Genomic DNA, 21,052 nt, shown 5'->3' on the forward strand with positions numbered 1-21,052 from the left:
TTGTTTAAAACTGGAGAGATTTAAAAAAATGCATAAATAAATAAATGTTAAGTGGTAAAATAAGATATAAATGAACCACAAAAATAAAACAAGTTAGCCTACATTTATTTGTTATTGGCTATGGTAGGTTATCGGTTATGTTCACATACTTATTTGATTATTAAAATGCAAACCGATCTTTTTCACATGGGTGTTTTAGAGTTGTACCCCCTAGATCAGTCTCTAGTAATTGGGCGCTCAAAGTGCACCAGATTGAAGCATTTTACTTTAAAATGATTAAAAAAATCTTCCCGGCGGGCTGCCACCGGACCGCCCAAGAGGATGTAAAGCCCCCCCCCCCCCCAATGAAAACATGTTCATGCAATACTAAATACATTTGAAGTCATTTTATTTTATAAGCTGTCCACCATATCAATATGTTTCTCTGTTTGTAGTGTATTGGTCTTTTGTAGAGGTTTTTCATTGCCGGCTAAAATCTTGCCTAGGTCAGCAAATTGGTCAAAACCGGCCCTGGTGTCATCCCCACAGCACCCCCCATTTGAAACATGTTCCCACGGCTATGAGTACATTAACTAGTCCATTATGTAAATATCCTTTTGAACTTGAATTGTATTGTAATATTACCTTGTTAATTTCCTTCCTATTATTATTTTTTGGGATCAAACACCCCAGTTCTTGTAACTATCTTCATTGAAAAAGTAAAAAAGCCTTCAAAGCGCTCTGCAAAACTACACCTTGGCATGTGCCCATGAAATAAGACAATTAAAGCTTTTTGTTAGGGCAGAGCCAAATACATAATTGGAAAGGCCTTGATCTGCAGAGTGGCATATGTCAGTATGAAGGTTGTCCATGCCTCCTGCTTTAAAAAATGTACCTTTAAACCTTGACCTCAGTACATGTTTGATGGCCAATAATTCAGCAACAAAAGGGAGTACAGACATGGGGCCAACTGTTATAGAGAGCTCTTGACCTCAGCTATCCTGGGTGTATAACCAAAAGGTTTGGCATTGTTAAATATGGGAAAATATAGTACACATTTGTTTTATACAGTACAGGTCAGTATCAGAGAGAGTAAACTAAAGTACCTGAACATTGTACTCCAGTTCAGTACTGAGTACACTCCACCTCTGTTTACAGTATATAGCCTACATGTATATGTATACATATGAGTATGAGCTGCTGAATGCACTCCAGCTAAGGGTCTGTGGGTCCTGTGTACTAATTTTATAAAGTACACATATATGTATATGTACAGGGTTGGGAGGGTTACTTTGTAAATGTAATCAGTTACTGATTACTGAATACATGGCTCTGAAAGTAATCCGAATACAGTTACAGTTACGTGTCTTAAAAAAGTATTCAGATTACTTTTGGATTACTTTCTTTTTCCATCACAGATGGGTATGTTTTGGTGAACAGGAGACACAAAAAGCAAAAGGAAACTGAATGTGTTTTTACTGTTTTAATGGTGTATCAATAGCACAACTGAAACATCACATCTGAAACAATGTAACAACATAATAAACTTTTTGGGGATGCAGCTTGGGATGTGAGGAGTGAGGGACAGGGCTTAGAACGGGCGTGTCGCCTTCTGTCCTGCCATTTCATTTGCTCTTCCACATTAGTCTGGCCCCACTCCATATGAATGATATGTACCTTTAGTAATGAATATTAAATGTTTTGAGGAAATCTTTCAACCAATAATTCCAATAAGTATTCCAAAATGTATTCACTTCAGGTTTACGAAAGTAACTGTAATCAGATTACTCGTTTTTCAAATGTAACGCGAGCTGAATACAGTTAGGCTACTTGATTTTTGTATTCTGATTACGTAACACTGTTACATGTATTCCGTTACAACCCAACCCTGTGTGTAAATAAGTGTTGCTTTATGAACGGAGCTCTGCAGAAACTCCACTGCAGCCATGCTTTACACAGAGTAAACGGTGTAGGCCTATATATTATAGGTGTGTGTGTTAGTAGCCTACTGACCGTACATCACACAAAAACACACACACGATTTACTCTCCAGCTTCCTGTAATCAGATTTTTGTTTTTTGGCAAATCTTTAGGTTTGCCCAAATGTAGGATGTGCAAATCATATTAGTTTACTACTATATATAACATATATATATTACAGACTAATTCCTTATTGTACTGTTGAAATTAAGCATGTGATATGAAAAAGTTAGCTTGTTTGTTTATTTCATAGATATTTAAGCTAGTAGGCCTATTATGAAAATGTGTTTTTTTGTATTACTTCCGGTTTGCAAAAGAGTTGTAGGATTGTAAAAGTTAGGATCGTAAAATGACTTTATATGATATCTACTACAGCCGAACGAGTCATTACAATACTTACTTATGATATTTCGTAATGAAAAGAAAAGATGTTGTGTGAGGGCACGTAATCAGTTCTAAAAAAAAATTGCGGTTCTGCAGCTATGGGTTTTGCAGAGCGGTTGGATGTTTTCCGCTATCCCTAACCGGCAAATAAAGTTTCCTAGTAACGTAAGGAAAGGTTAATAAAACATGTTCCCATTGTTTTGCTATCATCACTCCTCAGTGTTTTTCTGTTGAGAAATGGGGTGACACGAAGCAAAAAAAGAAGATTAAAACAACATGGAAGCTATATTGGCGTTAGCAGCGTCCATAGCAGCGATAGTAACAATGGAGTAGGCCTATGCAAATTAAATGTACAAATTTTTTGGATGGAAATGTTATCAAAAGTGTAAAAATGTGTTAACTTCAGCATTATTTAAATAAATGCATAGGAAATACATAAAGATGTCTAGAGAAAAAATATCATGTTATGTGCAGTAACAGGTGAACATAACATATTTTGAGTGATCAAGGACGCTTAAGTGTTTGTAGCCTATGTGTTGAATATCATTTTAAGAAAGCATGGGAATTTTTTAACATCAAATAATGTAGCTAGCAAATGTATAGCCATAATAACTGCCAGTTATTTATTTTTATTTCAATAATCATAAACAAATACATAGGCTATATGCAGACATACTTTTTATACTAGTCTTTACATAGAAATACAATAACAATAACCTGTTTCAGGAGAAATACAAAAGGTGTTTTAAAGTGACAACTTCCTGAAAGAAACACACAACCACCTAGATACATACAGAGTGCAAAAACTTGACTTAAGTTCAAACTACATTTAAGAAGCAATTGGTCTTGATGCCAAACATGTTCGAATTTAAAGAAATGCATGCAGTCCAGGTGGATTAAGGCTGATACGCTATACGTGGCTGGCTAAGCCAGAGGGAGGTGAAGAGTCGAGTGTGGCAGTGTGGTGTTCAAATTCACTGGCAGGCTCCCATGTTTCTTCCCAAGTTCTGCAACTGTAGAGTGGACAACGTGTCGTTAGAACAAAGAGCAAACCTTCCGATCATTGTTAAAGAAAAACAAACACAAGATTAATTTACCAACACATTTTTAAGAGGGATTCATTTAAAACATAGGTAATTGACATTTTTTGATCTTTGTTAACGTGGCACTATGTAACTATGTAACTTAAACCTGGTTACGGTGTTATGTTCCAAGGAGACCTGGCCGTTATAAACACACAGGGATAAAGTGGGTAGTGGTGATCAAATGGATAGTGGGCTGAAGATCGGAAGGTTGTGAATTCAAATCCCGCCTTGAACACCACCAAAGTGTGCCCTTGAGTAAGGCACTTAGTCCTTAGTTACTCCAGGGAGAATGTCCCTCTAATTGGTCATTGTAAGTCGCTTTGGATAAAAGCGTCAGCTAAATGAAATGTAATGTAATAAAGAGAGTGACTCTTCCCATCGCAGTTCAATTCTGCTCTCCTCTGATTCCTCGCTGGTCTGAACTGTGACCATGGGTTTTATTATTATCATTGCCCTTATCCTCACTGCAAGTCTTCATGGAATATAAGACAACACTATCGTATTTACCTCAGGCAATAGAGCTTTTTCCAAAAGATTTTAAGGAGCACTCTTAACTACCATCCAACTTCAGACAGGAGGTGAAGCTAACATATACCTTTCTTTGTATTACTTGTGTTATGATACCTTATTGAAAGCGTGATCGTTTGACTACTTTCTTAAATACTTTGGTTATTACTTTAAACAGTACAGATTAACGAGAGAAGGGAAATACCACTCTGAAAGGGTTAAAAGTGGAAAAGATTTAATAGTGTATGAATGAAATATTAACTACGTCTTACCACATTGAGCAAGGCAACCAGCATACTTTACATTCTGCTTTCCCCGCACACACACACACACACACACACACACACACACACACACACACACACACACACACACACACACACACACACACACACACACACACACACACACACACACACACACACACACACACACACACACAATAATTGTATTTGAAGGCATTTTTTTTAGTATCTTTAAAAACGACTGAATGAGTCAGACAAGCAACCAAATGAAAAAAAGGTAAAAGTATGGCTTCTGCAACTTACCTTATTTATCCTTCTCCCAGTTATTTTGTCAAACTTGAAGACCTTCTGTCTTCTACATTTGTGGCAACCTTAAATATACAAAGAGAAGAAAACGTTTAGTCAACCATGCTTTACAGCTGAATGAAATATATGTTCAACGTTTTGTTCACAAAGTGGAGTTATCCGTTGTTCCACTTCATGTGAGTGTATCCGTGGAGGTTGCTCTTGTAATCAATTTTATGATGATCACTTCATTTAATTATCCTTTGTCTAATAAACCTATTTTAGCTTTAACTTGTTCTATTTGGCTTTGTATACATGTCTAGTCTATCTGAAAATGTATTCCATATAGCTGTTGTGTTTTCATCAGGTCTCTCTTGAGAATACAACCCTGTCCCCATGAGATTAACTATATCATTGTGAAGTAAATCAAACATTGCAAAATGATCTGCAGACTTGTCTATTTGTCGCAAAGATGTTTGTTCCTATTTCATGTAATCCAGCAAAATGTCCTGGGCAGGCTTCACAAAACCCTCTTAGGTTAGCCAGGCATCAATATCAACCATGACCCTTTCATAAGCCACCAAAACTCAGCTAAACAATGTATTAACAATAACATGCTGTGCACTGGTCTGGTTACCTGAATGAAACCTGGCTTATACCCAATAATTGATTTAAGTGAAATGTGCCTGGTATCAAATGTATTATTAGTGTGTGAACTCAAAACTTCCCATCTGTTTTCATCTTCTTTTTTGGCTGTTCATTCAGAGAAGACTGGGAGATGGCATAAGGAGAAAGAATACCGGATTGTGAGGAAGAAGAGGAGAGAGAGGTTGAACATGGCACCAGATTAAGAATGAAATGACTCTCATGCTGCTCTCTGCTAAGGGTCTGATATTGTTGTTCGGGAGTTGGTCTCTCTTGCTGCTCTCTGCTAATGGTCTGTAGTTGTTGCTCAGAAGCTGGACTCTCTTGCTGCTCTCTGATAAGGGTCTGTGGTTGTTGCTCGGAAGCTGGACTCTCTTGCTGCTCTCTGATAAGGGTCTGTGGTTGCTCGGCTGTGGGAGTTTCAGATGCAGGTTGATGGGCAGTGGAGCTCTCTGTAATGCAGGTTTAATTACAGTTTTTGTTCAAATAAAAAAAGGTTGTCCAATGTATGTGGGTTTTTTAATTGATATATACTGTATATACTTAAAGGTGGGGTAGGTAATTCACTTCAGCAACACTTGCTCTTAACATCCCGATAGCAATGAACTCCACTAGAACTCCCTTTCGGACACATACTGTATGATTTATTATTATTACTAATATGAAGATTTTATTAAGATAAGATGTTAAACATAAATAATCGTGGTGAAGATGATGATTAAATTTGGATTAAAAATCTAGAGCCGGGCTGCATTTCCTCCCGTTCGTTTTTTTCGACTAAACAACATTATTTTGTTAAATAAAAACATGGTGATGTTTTGTAAATGATTACATGTCTCTTATTTAGCACAGAGTATGATATCCGTGACATATGGATCTTAACAAAGTTCCGCTGTACATCCAGCGTACTGTATCTGACTTTATTTCACATGAGCTCCAGTGTGGAACCCCACTGCATCCCCTGGTGGATCAATGTTCCATTGCAGCTGGCTTCATTATAATTACATTTATCTATCATGGGGGCGGTCTCAAGTCAAGCTGGAGGTTTTCCCTTGAGCGAGGGCAGATCATGTACCAATCAAGGCCCTCGCGTTTAAAACTGTCCAAAATGAGGTGCTACATCTGTAGGCTACTCTTAATATTTAAATGTTTTCATCAAATAAAACGTATTCAACAATAATAATTCAATAATAATAATTATTTTTTTTATTTTTATTTTTTCAATTTCATATCAGATAAACACCATATCCCGACATGCATTGCTGCGATGTTTTAGCCTATCAAAACCTCTGAAAAAGAAAGGTGTCTCTCAGAATCGAAAGAGAAAAACCTATGGGAAAAACACAAAAGCATTGTACACAATTTAAGGCGAGACACCCCAGGTGAATAGGGTACTTTTTTTTTACTTAAAGATATCAGCTAGACATTTCTCCAGTTAATTACTTACAATAAGGCAATTGTTTTTTGTATTACAAGTTTTCTGAAATAGCATGTTTAAATATGCAAATGATCCATTATCTCATGAAATATGCTTATATTTTAACACATTTCAGGAACCGAAATCTGAACTTTGGATAAAGCCAGGCTCAACATTTTTGTTTCATTTTGTAGTCATATTAGTATCTAAGGCTTTTAATGAAGGGATTTTGGATATCTCTTTGTATCACTCCATAAATCAGAAAATACTGTCAACAGCCCTAAAATATCAATTTTCGACATGTTTTTAGGTATAAAATGAATGATATGAACAAACCCTTCTGTAAAATAATATTAATAGGAATATAACTGGAAGGCTTGGTGTATGTACGTGCTACTGAAGTGGAAATTAAGAACTCAGAGCAGGAGAAAAAACTCATTTTGAGAAAACGACCTTTAAAGATTGCTGTGAGGCGCTAGCTAAACCCTCCTGTTATTTGGATGATAGCTTGCGCATCGACGCACTCCGTGAAGGTATTTCATGTTCGGGGTCATTTGTTTTTTGTATAACGTTGCTTTGTGCAAGTGACAATTGTTGTCATCTTCTATGTGGACGTTTTTTCCGCCTTTCTTTTGCCTTTTTGAGATTTAAATTTCTAGCGGAAAGCTAACCAGGAAGTGTTTTAGCACACCACGTGACGCACCTGAACAAATCACGTTGTCAGAAATTTACACCAGCCAATGAGATTTCGTTTCTTGTTTTAAGACCCCTTTGTACATTCACGATTGGTTGCTGATACAAAGGAAATGACCATGTTTGGATCCGATGAGATTGTGCAGGAGACCATGACATGGTGCAAACAGCGGTCGCGGTACTTTATGTTACGTTAGAATGCTAACTTTTGGTGAATTTAGGAGATATCTACAGACGCAAATAGAGAAACTATAGTAAAATAAACACTTAAATGTGTATTTTGTACGTTTTCCTTCCAAAAGCCTGAAAGAAAACATGTTATGGAATTAAAATAGCAATGTAAATGTCGTATAATTAACAAGGATAAACTGATTTTTAGTTGATGAGTACTGCAGATATCACTATTAAATCATTTGATCATTGCGAGGGGTGAGAACCAGTGACATAGTAAGTGACATTTTGGTCAAAAATGAGTTATATATATCAAATAAAAGCTCTCGATGACATAGCCGTGGGAACATGTTTCAAATGGGGGGTGCTGTGGGGATGACACCAGGGCCGGTTTTGACCAATTTGCTGACCTAGGCAAGATTTTAGCCGGCAATGAAAAACCTCTACAAAAGACCAATACACTACAAACAGAGAAACATATTGATATGGTGGACAGCTTATATAAAATGACTTCAAATGTATTTAGTATTGCATGAACATGTTTTCATTGGGGGGGGGGGGGGGGGGGGGGGGGGGTGGGCTTTACATCCTCTTGGGGGGTCCGGTGGCAGCCCGCCGGGAAGATTTTTTTTATCATTTTAAAGTAAAATGCTTCAATCTGGTGCACTTTGAGCGCCCAATTACTAGAGACTGATCTAGGGGGTACAACTCTAAAACACCCATGTGAAAAAGATCGGTTTGCATTTTAATAATCAAATAAGTATGTGAACATAACCGATAACCTACCATAGCCAATAACAAATAAATGTAGGCTAACTTGTTTTATTTTTGTGGTTCATTTATATCTTATTTTACCACTTAAAATTTATTTATTTATGCATTTTTTTTAAATCTCTCCAGTTTTAAACAATATTTTTGGTTTACTGTCCTATTAGTCTAGGACCTGGGTTAGATATGTATGCACTTAATTTAGGAGAGAATATCTCAACTGTTCTAGACTAATATGACCCCACTGAACAACTTGGGATGTGTGCCAAAATCTCTATCCGGGACGAAAAGCCCCAAAATTACCACGCCCTTTTTTTAAAGACCACGCCCCTTTTCATCGGAAGTGCTACTTCCGATATAGCTGTATCTTCTAAACAGTTTGAGCTACAGATTTTCTGAGGTGCTCAAAATGTTCAGAATGGCCATATCTAGGGGGAGGGGGTATTAGAATTTCTAATTTGATATTTCACGAGAACATTCGGTCCACTTATTACCATACAACTACCCAAGTACTGGAAATTGAGTTATCCTCTCATGAATTATGTGCATACATGCCTATCTTAACTTAGGTCTTCTACTAATTAATATAACCATTGAATTATAAACTAACAAGACTGCTTTAGAGGCCCTCAAAATGTTCATATTTTACTAGAAATGGCTAAAAACCGTTAATAGGTCAACTTACATACAACTACCTATACACACTGGAATGGCCATTATATTTATTAATTTAAACTTTCTGGACTTAGAGCAAAGTTAGAACATTTGTGTCATGTAGAGAGCTTAAATAAATTACCCAACAGCCAACAATACTTATTTAACACCACATTAGTACTGTTTATGTGTCACGTAAACCAGGGTGAGGAACATGAAGAGTAAGACAACAGAGTCCAGGTCCCCGTATGAGGATGATGAGCAGTGCTCATTCAGTGATAGGGTTTTTACAACAATCACCTCCCTTGCATTTGCAGTACTTGCAACACTTGATCCCAGCTACCCTGCAGGGACACCCATTCTTGCAAGCACACTTGCCACATGTGCATGGATCTGGCAGGCCTTCGGGTTTTGAGATCACAAACTCAGGGACTAATGAACTACCCAATCTTACAAAACCATAATTCTCGGCATTCATAATCGAGGTGGCATCTCTAAATGGGGCTTGGACCCACAGCTGCTGTTGGTGATACCCTCTATGGATATGTTTTCTTGCATTAGTTGATGTGCAAGTGGTTCTCTCTAAGTCCATCTTGAGGGCATTGCTATCAAATGCAGCGAGTCGCAGGTCGTCAAATGTCTTCAGGTATGTTGATGGTTTGAGACACTTGACCAAGAATGTCTCTGCCAGCTGTATTGCATTTTCTGTTAGCTGTGGACTGTCGAAATTCAGGATCAGAGAGGAATTTTCTGGTTTGCGGACAGCATTCAGGGCTGCAAGTTTAGTTGATATCTTGCTGGTTGTATCGCACCCAGTCAGCGCATGGAGTGCTGGGAGACACTTTGTGAGCTCGTCTCCCAGCGCTAAGCAGATATCATGGAGTGGTAATATTGATCTTCTCACTCCTGAGTTGCGGACGAGCCAGAGCTCTTTGAGACCAAGATCTCTCCAATTGACTGTGATGTGGTATAACAGGCACACAAAGACATCTGTGTCACCTGATGACAGCGTAATGGATGTAGGTCCTGACCGGTGGCTTAGAATGTCCTGCACATGGAACATCATCCTGTCGTCAGCTTCCTCGTGTGTGCAGTTGAGCCGAGGGAATGGAAAAGCACACCCAGCTGACACCGTCCATGCCTGTGGTGATATACCAAGGTATAGAGGTTTGGTACCTTGGTAATTGGTGGTGAGCCACTCAACATAGAATGCCTGAAAAGCAGTTTTGCTGATGGAAGACGACCAGAAGTTCTCTAACACCACTGGGACATTTTGGTTCGGTGATATCACATCAAGGACAACCATTTCCTTTGACTTCCCTCTTCTCTCCCTCTCTCCATTCTTGATGCTATCCTCTCTGTAAGTGTCGAAAACGATGTGGATCTCATCACAGTTGTGTCCAGCTTTGGTGACCATAGATGTCAAGGCAATAGCAAAGTCATGGAATGTTTTGACGGGCGGATCAAGCTTCTTTAAGGGGACCTTTCTCACCAAGGCCATGAAGTCGATAATGATGGCGTGGGTTTGTGGGGATGTTTCTGGACCTTTTTTATCTATTAGTGGGCACAACTTCAGCAGCTCAGTCCCAAGTTGTGATTTGGCACTCTTCCTCAAGTAACCATCTTTGTCAACCAAGAAGAACGCAGAGTTGGTGATCTCATGCTGGAGTAGCTCCTCAACAGTGAAACCCCGGTGACACCCATACTCAATAAACATGAGAGCTTTGTTCGTCTCATCTTTGATGTCTACTTTGGGAGCCAAATTCAAGGTGGTCTTAGGGGATGTAAACTTGATTTTGCTAATAGTTGAGTGTATCGATATCGACCTATTTCTGAGTCGCTCAGCGATAAATTTAGCACAAGCAGCGCTTGCAGTTAGTTTTATATAATTCAATGGTTATATGAATTAGTAGAAGACCTAAGTTAAGATAGGCATGTATGCACATAATTCATGAGAGGATAACTCAATTTCCAGTACTTGGGTAGTTGTATGGTAATAAGTGGACCGAATGTTCTCGTGAATACCCCCTCCCCCTAGATATTACCATTCTGAACATTTTGAGCACCTCAGAAAATATGTAGCTCAAACGGTTTAGAAGATACAGCTATATCGGAAGTAGCACTTCCGATGAAAAGGGGCGTGGTCTTTAAAAAAAGGGCGTGGTAATTTTGGGGCTTTTCGTCCCGGATAGAGATTTTGGCACACATCCCAAGTTGTTCAGTGGGGTCATATTAGTCTAGAACAGTTGAGATATTCTCTCCTAAATTAAGTGCATACATATCTAACCCAGGTCCTCTACTATATAGTATACATTGGAATGATTTCAAACCTGTTTTTATTTATCCTAATAATTGTAAAGGAGTGCCTTGGAAATATTTGTTTACATAAATTGTGATCAAAACGTTTGAGACCCACTGAGACAACTTAGACTAAAGTGAACTATCTAAACACTCCTTTACCTCACTGAGCCTCTCAGTCTGACAGGAGAGCTCTCCCTCCACATTATTGAAACAGCTTTTTATATCTGTTAGCGCAACAACAATCCCCGACGGTACCGGTGCACCCCCTCTCTCTATATATCTATCTCTCTCTCTCTCACGCTGGCTGTGGGCTGCGGGCGCCTGATAAGCCAACATTCCCCACTTTCATCACTTACAGCGCCCATCGTACAGGGCAAATGGAAAATGTAACCGGGGTGAAAAGGGTGATATCTTCACTTAATTATGAATGTTGTTACATCAAGGCTGAAAATTCATTTTTTTTGTATTATATTTGTATTTAATCTTGTGGAAGTGCAGATCCCCTGTCCTCCACCAGGGGGTGCTGCAGCACCCTGAGCACCCCTACTTCCCACGGCCCTGCTCGATGAGCTCTTTCTACTGCCAAAAGGGTGCATGTGAATTCTAAACCAATCCAGAGTTATTCATCAAAAACCAAAAGACCTAACACAGAACACACTGAACTATTTGGGGCCAAAAGGACGTAAGTGCACTTACGCCCTTTTGGCCCTGAGAAATGTATTATGGGTAAAGCCTTTGGATAGCACTTTTACATTACATTACATTACATTGCATTTAGCTGACGCTTTTATCCAAAGCGACTTATAATAAGTGCATTCGACCAGGAAGATACAACCTTGAAGAAAACAGAATCATATAAGTACATCAGGTTTCATAGAGCCAAACATTTCAAGTGCTACTCAACTGGCTTTAGAAAAGCCAGCCCTTTATTAGTATATAAGTGCTTTGTTAGTAATTCAATCGCTCGAAGTGGAGTCTAAAGAGATGAGTTTTCAGTCTGCGCCGGAAGATGTGTAAGCTTTCTGCTGTCCTGATTTCAATGCGGAGCTCATTCCACCATTTTGGAGCCAGGATAGCAAACCCACAAGTTTTTGCTGATGGGAACTTGGGTCCCCCTCGCAGTACGGGTGCAGCGAGCTGTTTGGCTGATGCACAGCGGAGTGCACGTGCTGGGGTGTACGGTTTAACCATGTCCTGGATGTAGGAAGGGCCAGATCCATTCGCAGCATGGTACGCAAGTACCAGTGTCTTGAAGTGGATTCTAGCAGTTACTGGAAGCCAGTGAAGGGAGCGGAGGAGCGGCGTGGTGTGGGAGAACTTTGGAAGGTTGAAGACCAGACGAGCCACTGCATTCTGGATGAGCTGCAGAGGTCGGATGGCACATGCAGGTAAACCAGCCAGGAGGGAGTTGCAGTAGTCTAGGCGTGAGATGACGAGAGCCTGGACCAGAACCTGCGCTGATTTCTGGGTCAGCTGGGGACGTATCCTCCTGATGTTGTAAAGCGTGTATCTGCAGCAGCGGGTTGTAGCAGCAATGTTTGCAGTGAAGGACAGTTTGTTATCTAGGATCACACCCAGATTCCTTGCAGTCTGAGTCGGGGAAACAACAGAGGTGCCGATGTTGATTGTTAGGTCAAGAGTGGGATAATCTTTTCCCGGAAGGAAAAGCAGTTCAGTCTTGTCAAGGTTGAGCTTGATGTGATAAGGAGACATCCACCGAGAGATGTCTGCTAGGCAAGCAGAGATGCGTGCGACGACCTGGGTCTCTGAGCGGGGAAAGGACAGAATTAGTTGGGTGTCGTCAGCGTAGCAGTGGTATGAAAAACCATGCGGGCTAATGACAGACCCGAGCAAGTTTGTGTATAAGGAGAAGAGGAGGGGACCAAGAACAGAGCCCTGAGGGACCCCTGTAGTTAATTGACAAAGGTCGGACTCGGACCCTCTCCAAGTAACCCTGTAGGTGCGGTCTTTGAGGTATGAGGTGAGGAGGGAAAGTGCAGTGCCTGAAACTCCACAGTCTTGGAGAGTGCGAATGAGGATCTGATGGTTCACCGTGTCGAATGCAGCAGACAGGTCCAGAAGGATGATGACAAAGGAGAGGGAGGCTGCTTTAGCAGTGTGCAGTTCCTCAGAGACAGCAAGGAGAGCAGTTTCTGTTGAGTGACCTGCCTTGAAACCAGACTGGTGCAGATCCAGACGGTTGTTCTGATGGAGATAACAGGAGAGTTGTCTAAAGACAGCGCGTTCAAGTGTTTTAGACAGGAACGGGAGGAGAGAGACAGGCCTGTAGTTTATAACATCAGACGGGTTGAGAGTGGGTTTCTTTAGGAGAGGGTTTACTCTTGCCTCCTTGAGACTGTTTGGAAAGTGACCAGAAGTTAGAGAAGTGTTGATGAAATGGGTGAGAAATGGTAGAATATCAGGAGCGATAGTCTGAAGGAGGTTTGAGGGGATAGGGTCCAGAGGACAGGTGGTAGGACGGGCAGAGGTAATGAGGGTAAGAACTTCACTTGGAGAGAGAGGGGAGAAGGAGGTCAGTGTGTGGGTGAAAGGTGGGTCTGGTGACCCAGCGGTGAGTAAAGGTGAGTCAGAAAAAGAAGAGCGAATATCATCAACCTTTTTTTCAAAGTGGTTAACAAAGTCGCTTGACAGAAGGGAGGAGGGGGAGGGGCTTTGGGGGGTCCAAGAGGGTGGAGAAGATAGAAAATAGTTTTTGGGGATTGGAATAGGAAGATTGGATCTTATCTTGAAAGAAAGTGCTTTTTGCCACTTGAGTCAAAATGGCTGACACCATATGTAAGCAAGCTAGGTCAACCATGAGAAGAAAGCTTTTCACTGCTGAAGAAGTGTTACTAAGCTTATTTCAAGATGCAGAAGAGCTTGATGAAGAGAATGAAATAATCCAGGATTCAAAGTCAATGCTGAGTGACAAAGGAAACATAGTTTTTACAGATCCATCTTCAACAGAGAATTCAACTCATCAGAGATCTGCACATGCATGTTCCAGTATCTGTCAACTCTTTCAGGTACTGAGCATGTGGCGCTGTACTCTGACACATGTGGTGGGCAGAACAGGAATGCTGGTTTTAGTGCCATGTGTCTCCATGCAGTTAAAACCTTGCCCATCTCCATTATTGACCATACATTCATGGAGTCTGGACACAGCAAGATGGAATGTGACAGTGTTCATGCAGCCATTGAGAGCGACAGAAAAAAAGGGCCTTTGTACAGTTCGGAGGGGTACTACTGCACACTCTTGTGAGGATGGCAAGGAGGAACAGGCCATAGAAGGTGATTGAGCTTGGGTACAGTGACTTTCTGGATTTCAAGTCCTTCTCACAACATACTAGGGCGGCTCAATTATGGCAAAAATCATAATCACGATTATTTTGGTCAATATTGATATCACGATTATTAAATACGATTATTCATTGACTTTGAAAACATCCATTTATTGAACTTAAAAAAATAAATAATAATTTGAGCAGTATCTTTTTAACAGTTGATTACCCTGAACTTTAAGTATAACTCAACTGCAAAGTATTCAGCTAAAGCCACATCTTTTTTAACTTCCCCACGACATTTGTCATATAGGGCAGGCAGTGCAGATCTGGTGAAATGATACCGAGATGGCGTAACGCTTTTCCATAGTGTTACCCAGTTGCTTAAACCCCTGGTTGCTAACCGTGCTAACCGGGCACATGTCTTTAGCTATGTAGAATGTGATGGCATGTGTTATATCTGTGTGTCCTTGCGAGCTGCTTGAGTAGGCCGTTGCACTATAAAGCGCGTCCTTAATTGATGGCTGTGATGTGGTGGATGAAGTCGAGGGGGCACGCTCGTGAACTGTCAACAGGGGGGCGGGCGGGCCTCGCTGCGGGGAAACTGTGGACCTCGTTGCAAGCCAAAATCGTAATCGAGATTAATATCCGATTAATTGCACAGCCCTACAACACACGGTCCGAAACAGAACCAAAGACACAGAGGGACAAACAGTTCGTTGGCAGAAAATGAAATGGCTATGCTACACAAAAGAGGATCCGAAAAGGATTCAGTTCAAATTAGGGCCGGGACTCGATTAAAAAAATTAATCTAATTAATTAGAGGTTTTGTAATTAATTAATCGAAATTAATCGCATTTTGAATCACATATAAATATTTGACCTGAGAACAGTGAGAAGATGTCAATAAAGTGTGCCGTCACACAGAGGTAAATTGAATTGCTTACCGAGGTCCAATGATCCCCAGTCAGGGCAACACATTTGGCTTTCTCCAATAAATTCTCTTTATCTTCCTTTTCATTGTCATAAAGCTGCTGGATAATTTTTCTCACTGTCTTTCTGCATGGCAGCTCATATGTTGTGTCAGACGATGCAATCTGTAGTACCTTTTGCAGGCCCTTATCTTCTACCACTCCAAGTGGTCTACAGTCGAGTGCAATCCAGTGAGCTGGTTATTTTTTCAGACGTGGACTTAGTTATCCTGGCCCTGAAACCAGTCATCTGGTTGAGTGTGGGTTGGGGGTGGGTCATACTTGTCAACCCTCCCGATTTTCGCGGGAGACTCCCGATTTCATTGCCCTCTCCCGGTTTCCTCCCGGGGTCATATTTCTCCCGCATTTCTCCCGATTTCTGACAAAATCAGATTTACACACGACTGTTTCCACTCGGACTTTAATACAGCTACACCATTGATTGGTTTCCATGGTAACACGTCTCTTTAGTAGCGCGCGCAACTCAAAAGTCTGAGAGGGTGAGGCAGATATTCACAGAAAAAAGAACAACAATTGAACAACTCTGCTCACTCCTTTCCTGTAAAATGCAGGTCCAATCCACACATATGCTCCACCAAGGACGGTGCTACAGGCCGCAAGGCAGTGCACTTACAACTACAATAAGCATGTTAATGTTAATCTAACAGCTCCGGCGATCCACTAGCAACCCCCCCCCCCCCCCCAATTTTGCTCCCAATTTCTGAGGGCAAGTATGGTGTGGGTCCTTGTACTCCGAGTCGGGCTAACGTCCACGCAAGCTTCCACGCTAGCTGCTATATGTTTTGCATTGAGGTGATACTTGAGGCTTGATGTGCTGCGGTGATATGCAAATTCCTTTTTTTGCATACAACCGTGCTCTTATCGACGCTTCCATCCGTCTGTTTTTTAAAACAAAATGTCCTATCCACGGGGCCAACCAAAGCGGTCTCATCAGCTTCTTCGTTCATGTTTGACTATTGTTCACTGTGGTTTGTTGTTGTCTGAAGTCATGAACGTTAGTTGGTGCTCCAGTATAATCGGTACGCCTGAAACTCATCCAGTGAGAAACGTTCCGCAGGGCAAAAATAAGTGCGATTAAAATGCGTTAATTTTTTTAACGCGTTAATGTTTGTGTAATTAATTAATCTTAATTAACACGTTAAGGTCCCGGCCCTAGTTCAAATATGAGCTGTCCGACCAAACTGCAAGTTGGAAAGCAGGAGACCAGAGGTGCAAATGCAATTGTACCAAAGAAGATGCACACAGGTCCACCTGGGTTCACTGCTGTGAAAAAGAAAGACGTACTCACACAAATGGGTGTACCTCTGGGTAATTTGGGAACCATCGTTTCTATTTGACCTTTTTCACTGTAAAAATAATTGTATTACTTTGAATTATCACTATAGGTATTCATTCCATCCAAATACAACTGTTGTGAAAAAATTAAAAATTTAAAAATTAAAAAAACATACTCTGTTATCCTCTTAGGCCCCACAATGCTAACAGTAAGCCTCTGGATTAGCCCCGAGCGAAAAATGCTAACCTATTACTGCACCGGAAATCACTCATCCCTTATTACTTAACCCAGCTGCACATCCAACACATCGTTTATGATCGTAAGTACAAGCCTGGACGGCAAAACTTTATACCCAGTATATTGCCATAAATATGATGGTGGATTATCAGTAAAAAATTCTACGTGACACAAAGACATTGGATTAACCTTGAGCGGCGTTTTTATTCCGGTGAACACAACTTTTGATCACAAATCAAAAAAGGTAAGACGTAATTATTGTAATATTTTTGAAACCGGATGTTGTTTACTTTCTATTTTCTGGCTGATAGCTCCGCAATTCGGGGTCCTACAGTGACGACATTACATGTGTAGAATCTGTGGAGTCTCAGCTTTAATCGGATATCTTGTTTGTGCAGTGACGATAAGTAATAAGCGCATTGCTACCGTGAGTGCTGTGCAAAAGTCCGTTAGCATTAGTTAGCATTTCTTCGCTCCATGCTAATTCAAAGGCTTGGTATTACTCTTGTGTTTCTTTTAGCTAAAAAAATGTTCATATTGTTAGTTAGCTGAGTTTCTTATCGTTAAAAGGGTATGGAACATTAATAGTTTCATAAATGTTAAGAAGCCCTGAGACATAGTCTCGTAAAAAAACGGTGGGGGGGGGTCCACTGGGGGGACCCTCGGGGTTAAGAGGTTAATGTAATTTATTGTTATTCAGTGAACTAATGTGATATTGATATTTTATATGATCACAATGGACTCTGTAGCCTATTTTCAATTGGTTATTTGGGGAAATGGCTAAATAATTAACTATTTGGCAAAATGGTTATTAATGTTTTTAGTTTTTTTTAAATAATTACATTCAATTAACTAATATGATATAAGGATATTTTCATACAATAGAGTTATTATAACAATTGATTACTGTTACTTTTGAACTCATTAATGTAAAGCCTTTTTCCTATTTTTATCAGATACGCCCTCATATGAGATAAACTTTTAGTTCCAAAAAGGCGCATGTGACTTTATTCTGAAAAAAGAAAAAAGAAGAATATTTTTTTCAATGAAAGTCAAAATATTGTTCATTAACTATATTGTCATCCACATGTTTATGAAGTTTTCATATTAAAGATTGAATTTAATAAACAAAGTCAGGACAAAGTATGGTCATTTTTTGTTTTGGCTCTCCTGTAAAGTTGGTCAAATGTCACTTACGCCCCTCTGGTTCTCACCACTCGATTGGTTTTATTATGAAAACGTAGAGACCGGAAATACTGTTTTCAACCCGTAGCTTTACATGGAGGCTGCCGCATACCTCAAATCATCTTTGTAATATCCAGTGGCGGCGCTGGGGTAGGCTACAGCCATACCAAGAAATGGCTTAGCCCTACCTTATCCCGACCATGAAAAAGTATGTTAAAGTAAGCATGTTGAGAACACGGATTGCGAAAATCTACCGGTCGTGGACACAACACACAAACTGATCCTGCTGTAACAACAAGTGCACGTTACTGACGCAATATGGTTGTGACCATTCGGGCTTATGCTAGAGGGGTGCAAGGAATAGTCTAAGTAGTGGGGGAGTTTTATACACTAACGGCTCCTACACACAGCGGCGTGCGTTGCCGCTTCAAAGCGGACAGACAGCAGAACATCTGGGATTAATTGAATATTTCGGATGGATATATTTGTTCTTAAACGCCCTCGCATTGAGGTACAAGTCGAACAGGTGCCAGAGTCACTCGACCCACCTGAAGAGTGAATAGTGAGTTTTGAATATATTTTGTAAAAATTGGTCATTTGAAAAAGTGTTTTGTATGACAATAGAGACACAGGCACCTGTTGTGTGCTTTGTCTGTCTCTCTCTGTTTACCTGTGTCTGTGTCTCTCTCTCTCTGTCTCTCTCCCTCTCTCTCTCCCTCTCCGTGTCAATTCTATACGCCAACTTTTCTTGTTTCTGCCGCTGCGTAGCATGTTGTAACAATAGAACGTAAGCGTCTAACGTTGAATTAGCAGAATAGGCTATTGTATTGTTTAACTCACACCTGTTGCTCTCGATGTAATTTAGCTGATAAAAGGATACTAATAAAAGCTAATAAAAGCCTCACGCGTGGCGTTTCACTGTCAAGGGGTGCGATATAGCATGTATGCAGGGCCGTTTCTAGCTTTTTGGGGGCCCTCTGCAAGATGCTGTTTGGGGGCCCTAGTTTTGACTGTTTTTTTAACTACAATGGGGGGGATTGCGAAGCCTTTAAGATGATCTGTGGAGATGCATCAATCTGTTACACTTTACAACATCAGGAGGGTATACGTCCCCAGCTGACCCAGAAATCAGCGCAGGTTCTGGTCCAGGCTCTCGTCATCTCACGCCTAGACTACTGCAACTCCCTCCTGGCTGGTCTACCTGCATGTGCCATCCGACCTCTGCAGCTCATCCAGAAAGCAGCGGCTCGTCTGGTCTTCAACCTTCCAAAATTCTCCCACACCACGCCGCTCCTCCGCTCCCTTCACTGGCTTCCGGTAACTGCTAGAATCCACTTCAAGACACTGGTACTTGCGTACCATGCTGCGAATGGATCTGGCCCTTCCTACATCCAGGACATGGTTAAACCGTACACCCCAGCACGTGCACTCCGCTCTGCATCGGCCAAACAGCTCGCTGCACCCGCACTGCGAGGGGGACCAAAGTTCCCATTAGCAAAAACTCATGGGTTTGCTATCCTGGCTCCAAAATGGTGGAATGAGCTCCCCATTGAAATCAGGACAGCAGATAGCTTGCACATCTTCCGGCGCAGACTGAAAACTCATCTCTTTCGACTCCACTTCGAGCGATATAATTATTAACAAAGCACTTATATACTAATAACGGCTTATCTAAAGCCAGTTGAGTAGCACTTGAAATGTTTGGCTCTATGAAACCTGATGTACTTATATGATTCTGTTTTCTTTAAGGTTGTATCTTCCTGGTCGAATGCACTTATTGTAAGTCGCTTTGGATAAAAGCGTCACCTAAATGCAATGTAATGTAATGTAATGTAATAGGAAAACAGGCTAATTTCACGAAAACCAAGCAATTGAAAATTACAAAAAATAATATTTAAAAGGTAAACAATAAGGCTCCTCTATGTCATTAAATGATGTCAGCCCAACGATGATTTGGACTTTATTACCCCAAAAACCCAAGCCACAGCTTTGCTATCATTGCAGTTTAGTCGTGTTTATATCCTACATTGGATTTGTAAGCATTTAATGCTTCACCGAACCCACAGTGGCGACTGGTCATTAGGGGCAGTGGCGACTGGTCATTAGGCACAGCCCCACCTAGTGTCAGCAGAAAGTATTACAAATAATGATTACAAAAAAATGCAAAAAATAAATAACAAAATATATAAAATATATTTTAACATCATGTTTAATCATCTGATTCGTCTGTACATTGCTGTTTTAGTCTGTGTTCTTCTAATTAGTGTCTACAGTGTGTGCCTATTGAGCTGTTTAGAGCCATGTGGGACAAAACCTGATCATGCCGTCCCTCTCCCTGTCTAAGTGAACGGTGACTATAAAAACTACACTGCGCATTCTCAGAGTATTGTCCTATTTAATGTGTGTGGCAAACAAATAATGCCCATAGGGGCAGTGAGCTGCCATCCCCACCATACGTCATCTCACATCATTCAGAGCTGATTGGCTGTAAGTACGTGTGCCGCGAAAAGTATGGTGTGTGAAGAGGAGGAGAGAGACGCGTCCTAAAACCTGGAAGTAAGCTGCGCATGGGTTCCCTCCACAAAAAAGCAATGAGATTTCTCCATGGGATTTTAGAAAATAGCTGGAAATAAGATCTGTGGGAAACGTAGCTGTTAGATAAATGCACGTTTTGTTCAGCAGGATAATATCCACATGTCTACCCTACTTTTATAATTTTCGAATCATAAATCTATCGATTAGATTGATGATAGACTTTTGAAACTACAAGAAGATAAGGACGACTTTTACAAAAAAGTAATAGAGATTTTTGTCCAGAAGGATAGGCAAATGGACTTCATCTTCAAGTCAAGGTAAGACCACCATTTTATTGAAAATGGGATCTTACTAAGAGAGAACAATTCAATATTTAAATGATCAAATTAAATTGTTTGGGTATCCTTCTGTTGAACTGTCTGTTTGAAATAA

At 40.5% G+C, this 21,052-nt stretch overlaps 1 long non-coding RNA gene across 1 annotated transcript; it reads right to left on the reverse strand.

The window, feature by feature from the left end:
* Positions 1-1,536: 1,536 nt before the first annotated feature.
* LOC307032609 lies at positions 1,537-18,395 on the reverse strand. Its single transcript, XR_013806319.1, has 3 exons — positions 18,198-18,395; positions 4,484-4,551; positions 1,537-3,356 (listed from the first exon to the last, which is right to left on the reverse strand). It is a non-coding gene; the product is annotated as an uncharacterized lncRNA (long non-coding RNA).
* Between the last annotated feature and the right edge of the window lie 2,657 nt (positions 18,396-21,052).

This window comes from Notothenia rossii (assembly GCF_949606895.1).
Source record: "Notothenia rossii genome assembly, chromosome: 3".
Taxonomy (NCBI): Eukaryota; Metazoa; Chordata; class Actinopteri; order Perciformes; family Nototheniidae; genus Notothenia; species Notothenia rossii.